This window comes from Pagrus major, chromosome 18, assembly GCF_040436345.1.
Source record: "Pagrus major chromosome 18, Pma_NU_1.0".
NCBI lineage: Eukaryota > Metazoa > Chordata > Actinopteri > Spariformes > Sparidae > Pagrus > Pagrus major.
The window spans coordinates 16,486,442-16,499,273 of record NC_133232.1 but is presented as its reverse complement, the minus strand read 5'-3'; the positions used below and the strand labels follow the sequence as shown (position 1 = coordinate 16,499,273).

Genomic DNA, 12,832 nt, shown 5'->3' with positions numbered 1-12,832 from the left:
AGCCACCTCAATTTCTAGTCTAATCAGCTGCCAATGTCTTTCTGGAAATAGCAGTATACACTCTTCTTCATAGAGGCTAAGGATAAGGTTTTGGAAGAAAGCCATACATGTTTGAACTGTGTCATGCCATCATATTAACAGATGACTAATACCATCAAATGGCAGTGGTGGGATGCACTGCACTTTGTTCCTACAGTCAAATACATAGTGAGGAAGGCAGATATGCACATGAGTGAGTTCTTTATCTTCCATAAACAGGCTTGTTGATCCATAGCATGTAGAATTAGCAGAGGATGGTTTCGATCCATCGACCTCTGGGTTATGGGCCCAGCACGCTTCCGCTGCACCACTCTGCTCTGCAAGGATATGTTTGAGGCTGGGACAAACTGGGATCCACCTCAACGTTGATCATTCAAGACTTATAAAAAGTTGTGGTAACAGAAAATCGTTGACACATTTTTAAAAAGTTGTGGTAACAAAAAAATGTGCCGAGATTCTTTGCCAGTGACAACTGTTTAAATCAAAACTTGCATGAAGCTCTTTCCAGCATAACCTGCTACCAATGTCTTTCTGGAAATAGAGGTTGCAGTATAGACTCTTCTTCATAGACTAAGGCTTCGGAAGAGCCCCGTACATGTTTGAAATGTGTAATGCCATCATATTAACAGATGACTAACACTGTAAAATGGCAGTGGTGGGATTTGAACCCACGCCTCCTGAGAGACTGGAGCCTTAATCCAGCGCCTTAGACCGCTCGGCCACACTACCTACACAGAACTTTGTTTCTACAGTCAAAAATGTAGTGAGGTATGCAGATATGCACGAAAACTTGGACATGTTTCAACAAAAAATGAGCCAAAACATTCACAAATTGAAAGGAATGAGCAACCTGCAAGGAAGGGGAAAACTGTTGATTGCACTCAGAAGATACATCTGTCTTAGGCATTTGTGCCAATGAGTTCTTTGTTTTCCATAAGGAGCCTTGCTGATCGAGAGTGCGTACAATTAGCAGAGGATGGTTTTGATCCATTGACCTCTGGGTTATAGGCCCAGCACTCTTCCACTGTGCCACTCTGCGCTGCAAGGATACTATATGTGAGTTTTAAAAACTGACATGTGCCTAGAAAATTAAGGGTAAATAGTAATAAACGGTTGTGGAAACAAAAACGAGCTTCAATAACATAAAGCTGAAATCCAGCGAAGAAAAGTTAGGCAACAGGGAGCAGGCTGACGAGAATTCAAGAGCAAAAAAAAAAATTTGTCTTGTTGGACATTTGCTCAACCCCTCCCCCAAGCAATAACTCTGCAGTCACAGCAGCCTCACCAGGCACCAGGGGACCTAACAAGCTTTGGATTCCTGCACATTAGGGATAATCTTCATTTACTGCAGCAATGGGGCTTGACTCTGTATCCTATTAGTTAAAGAGAGTGTCTTTCTGAGACCAAAAACATCAGTGACATCGGTGAAGTGAGATGTCTGCACAGAACCCAAAGGATACTAAAAGACAACACCCACCCCAGCCACAGTCTGTTCATCCTGCTGCCATCTGGCATATACAGAAGTATCCACTGCCATACCACCAGACTACAGAGCAGCTTCATTCTTCCGGCTGTGAGACTCCTCAAGACTCCATCATCTAAAATAGATGTAGCAGGACTCAAAAGGACTCAAACTTTATTTCGTTTTTTAGCTTTACAGTAGCTGCTCTTTATTAAATTTGGAAGTATAAACTCCAGCCAGGCTCATTACCAGAGATGATGTTACATTGACCAAATTCATTGGTTATCATTTTCAATGCCTTTTCTCTTGTGTTACTGAAATATATGAACTATTAAGCACAAATCTGACCTCTGTGTTGCGTGTCCAAACATATTTTTATTGTGTAAGCATGAAATCAGGGTTACACTTAAACTAGTTAACTAAGTATTTTTCTTTTTTTATCACTCTTTCTCTCTCCCTGTCTCTCCCTAGATTTTCAGACATTGTAATTAGAGAGATAGTTGAGATGGTTGTCCAATTAAGGCGCCGAGAATCTGGGGAATGAGTCTATGGGTAGGGTGCCGAAGTAGATAATGACAGAGGAAGAGAAAGAAAGAAAGAAAGAAAGAAAGAAAGAAAGAAAGAAAGAGGTTAAAAGGTAAACAAGCATTTGAAAGATGGTTTAATTGCTCTTGACAACTGAGGTTCATTCTCTCTTTCTCCATGTCTCTCTTCACACACACACACACACACACACACACACACACACACACACACACACACACACACACACACACACACTTTTGTACACAAGTGACTGTTTTGATCCTAATGAGCACTTTGAGCACCACCAAACTCTGTGAAAAACTGGTCAGCATGTGCTCGCAGTTCACGGACATATGAACACGCACACACACACACCACAGCTCACAGCCATCTGACACATCTCACAGATGTCTGAGCAAACACACATGCACAACCAGGGCATGTTGGAGGTGAGCTGCTCTCTGTAGTAGAGAGTTTCAAATTTGGAGGGCCGCACTGTAATATACTGAAAATGTCCAAAACACTGTCCATGGTCCTGATCTTGCCTCGGCTCAAGGCTCCTTTGCAATTTAAAGACTGCCAGCTTTGTGTGCCTTGGAACAAGCTGCTCCTGGGAACAGTGCCTGCTATGTCACACTTAAGGCATAACTGGCTCATCAGTTGACACGGATGGCAGAACTGACCTGTGCAATCTAGGAAATGTAAACCTTGACTATACTAGACAGCAGAAGTAAACTTTTATGTCACAAAAACTTTAATTAGTGCGAGACCAGCTGATCCATAATGAACAATTGGTTGCTGTCTCCACAACAGTCTCCTGGATCGCCTGGGTCCTTGCACCAAGTCTTTGAGAAACACACAGAGAATCCCACAGACTCTGTAGTTCATATGCAGATATTTGTTTATAGAGATGAATCATTCCCTCACCTACTTCATTGTAACCATGGCCATGAAGGTATCCTAACGTTAAGGCAGCTCTGTGGAAGCCAGTCGTTAGTTTGTGGTGGCATTTCGAAACTATCGTTAGCTACTGTTGCTCTCTGTTAGGGGAGCGAAGATCGGCACCGAGACGAAGCACTCGAGAGCATGCATAAAGTCACATCCTTTGGACTGTTGTGGAAAATCCGATGAGTACGTTAAACAACTTAACACAATCATCCACAGGCTTGTATAGACAACTGAGAGAGCCGGGGAAGATCTCATTTTTCATGTCCCGTAACAATCCATTCACATATGGCCAATAAAAAAGGGATTGATGCATGTAAATTGCTACAAATTCTTATATAGAGCCTCCTTCAAGAAGTCATTTCAACCCAAACCACTAAACCATTTTCAAGAGTGATGTCCAGTTTTGGAAGTAAATATGCTTTTATTTTTAGGGCTCTTATTTGATTCCTTGTGTGAACTGTGACTGGAGACTTTTGATGTATCTGTCTGCAGGGTTTTCTTTTGGTACTAAAATTAGTCTCTGGATTGTTGTATCAGGTTAAGCCCTGAGTGTGGTTATCCTGCCTTGGTTTGGTGGTGACAGATTTAAAGTACAAGTTTATAGATTTCTGTAATCTGCGGCTGTATTTTATTTTGTTTTATTTAACCTCTTGAGAAATATCTTTTGCCTCACTGTGTCTGGGTTCTGGTATCAGAATGCACACACATACAGAAATACACACAGGCTGATCAAAGCAGAGCCATATGTCCGCAGCCTCATGATGAATATGAGAACTGACAGACGATTAGACAGCTGATTAGCTCTACGCTGAACGCTGTGTGTTTTTAGCTCTGTGTGCTGGTTGTGTGTGTATCCGCGTGTGTGCATGCGTAGGAAGGCGAACACTCGTGCATCTGTGTGTGCTCTGACTGTAATGACTAAAATTGCCCTGTCAGCTATTGACTACAGACAAATACTAGGAATCTTCTTCATTTAATCACTGGCATGCAGCCGTCCTCATACCTGGTGATCCATTCATCAGCAAAGTCAATTCCACTTGAGTGTTACAGTTATTTTCATACTGTTGTAAGAAAAACTTACTGTTATAAAATGCTGAGATTACTATATGTAATCAATAAAACAAGCCTGCACAAAATAGCAGCATACTGTATAACGTGGGTTCATTGTTGAGAGTGAACACTATGACAGTGTGATTGTATGGCAGCTATCTTCCGCCTCTGCAATGATCTGTTTGGACCGTTCCTCGCTGCAGTCACAGAAACCTGCCATTGCTTCTGCGCCATGTTGCAAAGGATTCAGAGCTTCCTCTCAGAATTGCATCACTGCATATGAGAGATTATCCTTTTTTTCACCATTTATTAAACCCTTAATGACAAATACACAATGTCACTGGCAACATGTCATTATTTATATGATAATACTTATCATGTTTGGGTGGTTCTTTAAACTGAAAGAATATTTTCAACCTTGCAATCTTTTTGTGCATTAAATGAATAGACTACATGCACAGTGGTGGAAATAGTGGGGGAGTGTGAGGGAATGCCATTCCAGGGACAAAAGTCAGAAGGCGTTCAAAGCGTTCCCTCTCAAATGTTGAAAGTCTATTCAATGTTTTCACAGGATGCTGCTGTTGGTATTGGAGAAATTCAGCTGTTCATGTATGCTGGCTACTCTAAATCCAGAAGAGAGATCTCTCTTCCACATGAGTCTATATGAGGGACCGGGCAGCTCTCTCAGCCTGCACATAGCCACAGAGACCTTGCTCTGATGACAGTGACATCTAAAGTCTGATTAAACTTCACTAGAGTTGATGCGGACAATGCTCACTGCCAAAAGTGCAATCAGTCTTTGGCATGTGAGGGCAGAAACATGAGAAATCTTTCCAAACATCTAGTGAGAGTGCATCACATACATACAGGTAGAGAAACACACAGACTGCAGAGCTTGTAGTTTATCTTTGGTTTCCCAATATATCTCAGTTAGGAGCCCACACAGAGTTGACTATGCAAACATGGGTTAATGATTTAAAGTAACCATTAGCCTGCTGATTGTTTAGCTTTAAATGTAGGTGTCGTTTGTGTGGGTTCCTTTAGTACCTTAACAAAACTGATTTGTCTGAAATTAACTAAATTTAACGTGTGTCTAATGTCTAATCTCCACTCCAGCATCCCTCAAAGCCATCACCGCTCTAGTTGATGATGCCCTTGATGGTAGGACCTTGGAAAGGTAGGGCTATTGTGTACTGGCTCCTCCTTCACGCTCCTGAATCTTGATCAGTGGACGGCCATTAAGGACACAGGGAAACACACCTTGACACCTTGGACTAAGGGTCCCATATACTTTGTAGAAAAACCAAAACAACCGTTTGGCCAGAGTTAGGTAAAGTACACTCTACATGTTAGGCCTGGAGCCAAACTACTGCTGCACTACTGATGCAGCTGTTAAAACAAATTCATTCATTCATTCAACCTCGACAGATCATTGAGGGCAAGCCCTAATTTTCAATGATGTCTAGAGTACAAATAAAATAAAACAATCATAATCACAGCGCGAATAAACAGAATGGGTACATAAAAACGATAACAGATAAGAAGCAATATGCCAGAATACAAATAAGATGGAAAAAGTGCTTCAAAATGATAAGTTACTGAAAGCAAACAAACATGACAAAACACAAATAGAACAGAGGTGCATAAATTATAAATGGCAGACAACCATACAGGACAGCACGAAGTTAAAAACAGTTGCATTCAAATGCTGAGTAGTTTGAAATCAAAGTCTCAAACTGACCTGTAGGTATAACTGTATCAACTTGAATGTATGTTGTAAAATGTTCCAAGTTTATGGAGCACTGAAACTGAAAGCAGTTTTCCCAAATGTATTGTTTACTTGGGGAACTTCGATTCAAGGCAATGCTGACAGATTTGGATCCCCAATTCTGTGTTGACTTCAGAAAGCTGAACTCTGACAATGGATGAGGAAATCTGTGGAGCCTTCATCCGTGCTATGGGTCTGTACAAGTCAGGTCGTGCCTTTTGGCCTTTTGGACTCAAAAAACTCACCTGCGGTTAATGAAGTTTACAGTAGAAGACCTCAGAGGGAGGATCTGTTGCATTTACCTTGTTGACGTAATCATTTACTCATAAGATCCTCAACAATATTTTTAGATATCCAGGCAGTATTTTAGATAGCTCACAGTGAACATGAATAAGAGTCGCTTCTTCCACAAATCCCTCATACTCCTCGCCCACATAGTGTCTGCTGCTGGCTTTCAGATGGACTCTGAGAAGACCGAGGCAGTCGGGATATATCTGGTGCCTTACCACCTGAAATGTCTTTTTTAGAAATGGTGGATTCCTACCTAGTTCAGGTGGACTATGACATGTCAAGCTGCCTTTGATATCCTCAAGCAAAATCTGGTGACCACTCCCATGCTTGGTCATCGAAACTTCAACCTACCATTTGCAGTTTATATGGATGCCATTAAAGTGGAGCCATGCCGAGCAGGGAGACACTTATATCCAGGAGCTGTACCAGTTCATTCCAGAGAAGGGAGAGGTTTTTGTGAATGCATCCACCAAAGTCATTATCCTGGAGCATGTGGTGTACGGAGTGGTCAACATGCCCAATAAAGCCATTTATCAGTTGTACATACCTGAGCCTTGCTGTCGTCAACTCTTAAAATAAGTGCCATGAAGATCCTCTGGCTGGTCACCTGAGTGGATACAAAACCTACAAATGAATGCAATCACTGGTGTTCTGGCTAACACTGACTCTAGAATCAAAGATCATGTCAGAAGTTGTGGAGTGGATTTTGGGGTTTTCTGGGCAGAACCATCCTTTTTTTTACTTGCACTGAACTATTAATACACCGGATTGCATTGAAATATATCTGCTGTGGTGTTCTATTTGTCAGCCTATACTTAATGTGCTCTTGAGACTTCAAGATATGAGTGTTGTGTTGATGAGCTTGTTGACTCAAGCACATTATACTTGGATATTTGAGTCATGTGTGTGGTGGACTAACTATAAAACACTGACTCACAAACGTACTGAAAATATTGTTCAACACTGATGAAACTGGCACCCCAAGCTAGTGGTCATACCATTACAGTACTATTCCTTTAAGCCACTAAATGTAATTTATATTACAATATTAGTGCAATAATACAGGAGCATAGCAAAATGTACAGTGGCTTTGTGTTTCCTTTACGATTTACCTTAAAGACTGGTGGCATATTACATTAGCTGCTGTATAAGTCATTACGTCATCACTGGTTCATGTGTTTTTGTGACAAATGACAAAAAGTATCCAAAGACCCAAACGTTGCTGGCTCCATATGACCACTGGAATAATGTGGCTTGAGCAAAGCACTTAGCCACAAATCGTTAACAGTGAACTGCTGCTCTGGAAACAGCAATGGGAGACTAGCTGCTCCGTGCAGCTCCCATATGTGAAAATGTGAACCTTCACAATTTGTGCTGCTGGAAAAGAACAAAGTGTTCAGTCAACTCTACCCGCAACGTCACTTAAAGACAGCTGCTTTTAAAATGTATGTCTATAAAATGGAATTTGAGCTGCGAAGATGCTTAATGATCTGCAGTGTGTTGAATAAAGTGACAGATTTACTCCTATATAAGGCTTGGAGACGCTAGACCGCCTTGTTTATGAAGCCTCCTGTGAAACATTTCCCTCCAGTGAAGAACTGCTGCTTTTTACGATGTGGAAATTGTAATATCTTATGCAATTTAGTTGATGGCAGCTGTTGAATCCATCAGAATTCACAATACTGCTCTCCAAAAATAATTTTGAAAGATCACTTTTGAGAAATAAAAATATATTGCCACCATAAAGTCTTTTGAATTCAGTCTCAGTCTGTTTGTTGAAGCAGGTGATTACTGTTTAAATATGATTGGCTCACAGAATTTTTGTAAGCTTGGGTGATTGCTCGAGATACCTTACACTCATGGCAGATCCACTTTATTGTTCCTGCAGGAACTATTTAGCAGCTAAATAAAGCCTTGAATCCCAGCCAGTGACATTTAAGTCTGGAAGCTATTCATTCTCACCACCATAACTGTTGCACATTATATATAATTACGGTGCTATTTTTATTCTGCATTTTACACTAAACTCAATACAGTCTCTCTTCTTGCCCCTTTACTTCTTCCTTTCCCTTTGTTTATTTTTGTCCTTCCTTCATGTTTCCTCACACTATGCATACAAATGTATATGATTGCCTGTGTGAAAGCACATGCAAACAAATACGCACATTTCCCTGTCACCCCCACTCAGAAATAACGAGGATGGCACAAGACAGCTACGTATATGTTCATTTCTTTCTCTCTAATGGATGAGAAAGTTGCTATGTATTAGACTTGGCAGTAACATTTACATCAGCACTGTGTTATAAACCATTTCCTCTTCCAGTTCCTCTATTTTATCTTGTAGAATAATGATTTCTCTCTTCTAAAGTAAATATGTTGTTCTCTACTTAAAGGGACTCGTCAGCGTTTTCTGTAGCCATTAACATGCTCTTACACCTGTCAAGTATTACTTAGTGTTTCTTGGTGGAAAAACGCACGTACGTACGCGCGCGCGCGCGCACACACACACACACACACACACACACAGACACACACACACATGCAGAGAAAGTGAATAATTATGTCTTCCTTTAGTAGCCCTCTCATTTAGACATCCTTCTGCTTGTATCCCAGTTATCTTGTATATGTGCTTTTGCACTTGGCATGGGCACTGTAAGATCTTGGCATGCACTAGCGGGCATGTCACACCCCATACATACACACTGTCTCTCTCGCAGTCCTCCTCTCTCTCTCTCCAGTGTGCTCTCTGTATGTTCCTGGCATGCACAGGCGGAGGCATCACTTCTGATTTGCTTAGGGAGCATGATTGTGTGTGTTTGCACATGTGCTACTTTTTATGCATGTGCGTGCATTTGTGCATGTATCTCTCAGTGTTTTTATGTTAGGTATTTGAGGCATTTAGGGGATCCTGTAAGAACATTGTGTTTTTTTTCTGTTGCTAGTGCTTCTGGCCAAAACATGTGTATGAGAACATTGGGACATATGTTTGGCTCGAACACAGCAGAAAAGATATTCATACTGCACTGAGCTGAGCTGTATCTCTGTCTAAAGCATTATATATCATATTTTACAAAGGGAGCAGGCAAAATAAGCAGTCAAGTCCTTTATATAGGTGCATATAGGACACAGTAAAGTGTACATATCTAGAAACAGGCCCTTGGTAGTCTTGATTTTAACAGTCTCTCGTATGCTAATGTATACACGTGTAAGCTTATGGTTACTTTGAGTTAAAATAATATCAAGACAAACAATTAATTACATTATCAAATATATTGTTGTTAGCAACATGAAATGTAATTGGAATGTGTGAGTGTGTTCAAAGTGCATTTAACACCCATTTTTTGCCCAACTAGTGGTGTGGCTCTTGAGGTTGCATTGTCGGTTTGTCTTCCAGTGCACCACTTTGGTCCAAGCTGAGGTATATTAAGGGACAATCGGATGGATTTCCATAAAATTTTGCAAATATCTTCATGGTTCTCAGAGGATGAATTTGCATGTCTAAAGGTTGATTTATTGTTGCATGCCAACACCATAACCTCTGTAAATGGCGTAAGCCGTAGTGAGCATTTGTAGGTGTGCGCTGGTGTGCATTGCTGGGATATCCCGCTGTACTTTGCCCTTTAAACACACTGACCCCTTTGGTTCACAGCTGTGTCACCAGGCTAGGCAGAGTGGACAGGCTGAGCTTGAATGATTCTGTTTCAGCAAGGTGGCATTTGCCACAGGGCTGCTTGTGGAGGGGGCAGCCCACCCTTCGGACAACCAGCCTGTCTCCTCTCTCTAGCCCAGAGACACTTCGGCAGCGAAGAGCAGCTCCAGAGAAGGAGTATAACCCAAGAGGAGCATCAGCTGGCCAGTCAAGAGGGACTCCAACAGCCGAAGAGTGTGGTGTGCTACTGGGGAAACTAGAGGTCACAATCCCCTGTATTACAACCACAACTAAGCACCATAGGAGAAGGTGAAAAATGCAATGCCACCAAGCAGACCATTCACAGTCATTGTAGTGCGCAAGTGCAGTTTCTTGGGAGGTGACTTTCAGACTACGGCAGAGGCCATAGCGTAGGGCTTGCATCTACACAGAGGCTACATTGTAGGTATGGCATAGGTTCAAGGCAGAAGCATAGATCAAGCTTTAAACGAACTACGAAACGCTTTAGTGCTGCCTGCACAGAGAACATACTCACTGTTACAATATACATACATTAGCTGGCAGATGTCACACATGACACACACAGCTCACCCACCCATATAACACAGAGGTTCAAAGGTGCCCTTTTATCCAAGACAGTAATTGATTCTGTCTCATTATCTTTAGTTGATCCGCGCATAAATGCTGTGGTTCGTGACATGCACGCTCATGCATTTAGCGTACAGTAACTGTGCAAGCGTGTCTCATTTCTCTAATAAGCCAAACCACAAATTGCTTGGTGCTTCCTGCAGAGGAGCGAGTCTTCATAAATGCTGCTGTAAAAAACTGACTTCATGTCTGTAAATGAAGAGGTTACCCCAGTTTTCAGTTTCAAATTATCCTCGTTGTAGTTTAAATGGCATTAATGGTAATAATTCAGAAAACAACATTTTCCAGCTCGATAAACATCCCTGGGTCAATCTCTTCATCTCTGATGCTAACGCATAATATTCACGGAGATCGAGGGCACCTGCATTTGAAAATCAGATTTTTGCCCATCTCCCACAATCACTAAAATCATGCGACAGTCCCCTCATATGCAATTATTCTAAGAGAATCTTTGAAGACTGTATTATCTTAGGACACTCCCCTGAGGTGCACGTCTACCCGCATCTGTAAGCATGTGCTTGCACCATACACTGTACACGTCACCAGTATTCGGATGCACTTTCGGAAATTTTCTTGGCCCCTCAAGCAATACTCACTGACTGAATATAAAAGTTTGCCAACTCTAAACTCAACCATTTTTAATCCAAAATTGGTGATTTGGAACTGCTTGACCTTACAGCTGTGTGTAGTCAAGCAGGACGCTCTGCAGCCATGCAGGCACTTATATGTGGGCATGATCTGATATTGCCGTGTAGGTGTTGTTCCTGGAACATCGTAATGAATGTAGCTCCAGGACAATCATTGAAACTGTTGTTGTTGATTAAAAAAAGACTGGAAAAATACGCACATGAGAAGTTAACCTTTCAAACATGTGTTTAAGGATATACATTTAACCCAATCTGTGCTCTTCTAAACCCAACCAAGTATTTCTGTTGCCTAAATCTAACCAAGTATTTTTGTTGCAAACAAAAACAGCAACAGGAATCTGAAAGGAAAAGAAAAGTAAGTGAACTTGTGAAGTGAATACTATAATAATATGTTCTAAGAAGGGTTCGAACCTCAATCTCATGAGAGTCCTATGGTCAACCCACTTGACGACAAGGCGAGCTCTGGATGTGATTCTCTCGGAACAACATGATGATCCAGGAGCAACACCAACATACGTTACAAAGCTATGACATCACAAGGTATTGTAAGTAGTATACAGAGGGCCATGTGGGCAGTAAACCCCAATGTTGACCTTTGAGTATGGAAATAAATCAAACCGAAAGATGTCAATGTACTGTAAAAGACTTACAGTACATTAGTGTGGGGTTACACTTTCATTGTCATGCAATGTTGTTGCAGTAATTAAGCTTTCTTCTAGTCCTGGTATGTTCACAGCTAATGCTAATTGTATTTAGCATACAGTAATGTCTCATGAGGTGTACGGGATAGATTACATAACATAATTTGAATGTATATCACCAAAATCTGAATGAGTATGATGCTTATCATCATTTTATTAGTGTGGCATTGTAAGAACTCTGCCCTGTTACTTATATCTGGTACCAGCCTTTCATGCCTTTATACCTTGAATATCATCCTGATATCTGTTCAAACCATGACATAATGTTATTTTGTGAAAATTTTGTGCTCATTTGAGTGGATGTTGAACTTGGCCATCTCCTGCACAGTTCCATCTGTCTAATGCTCGTTGGTATAGCCGTGCAGTGATTTGCAGTGGCAGAGATTTCTTTATGCTGTCATAAGGGTCCGGCACTGTTACATATCGCTTTATGATCTGTATAGCTGGTGGATTTCCAACTCATTTCCTCACTTTTACCTCTTTGAATGACTGTCGGGTCAAACAACATCTCATCTGGCCCATTGCTTTCTGGAGGGACACCAAGCTGCTAATGTGACTGGCTCTGCCCCAGAGGCACTGAAGGGCAGGTGGCCAATCACTGACCTTTTTGCTAATATGGATCCACCCACATTTGGCTACTTGTGCTTAAATTGCATACACACATAGACAAAGGCACGTGCAGAGTATGTCTCTCTCTATTACTGCTGTCACACTCACATGCACACACTTGGCTGCCTCTCTAAGATCTATTTAACACATTCTAAGTGGGCCAGATTTGGCACAGTTTGAGAGGGAACAGATAGAGACTGGAGGAGAGTGGTTGGAGCCAAAATGACCCCTGGATGCACAGAACATCTGGGGTACAGCTAACTGATTAGCCACACTAACAGTGCTAATGACTGTGAGCATTAGGAAGTGATCAGGGTGTGTTCTCAGTTAAAAAAGAACAGAAAAGCTGAACGTGTTTGATAGCAGTACATGCAGGAGAGAGTGACTAACACCTAACACACATCAGTTGTGACATGAAATCTTCCAGAATAGCAATACCTATCGTGATAGACAATAAGAAAAAATAAATCGATAAAATGTGCGATAGTTTCACTT

At 41.4% G+C, this 12,832-nt stretch overlaps 1 non-coding gene across 1 annotated transcript; it reads right to left on the bottom strand.

Annotated features, from left to right (window-relative positions):
* Nucleotides 1-686: 686 nt before the first annotated feature.
* trnal-aag (transfer RNA leucine (anticodon AAG)) lies at nucleotides 687-768 on the bottom strand. Its single transcript has one exon. It is a non-coding gene; the product is annotated as a tRNA-Leu (tRNA).
* Between the last annotated feature and the right edge of the window lie 12,064 nt (nucleotides 769-12,832).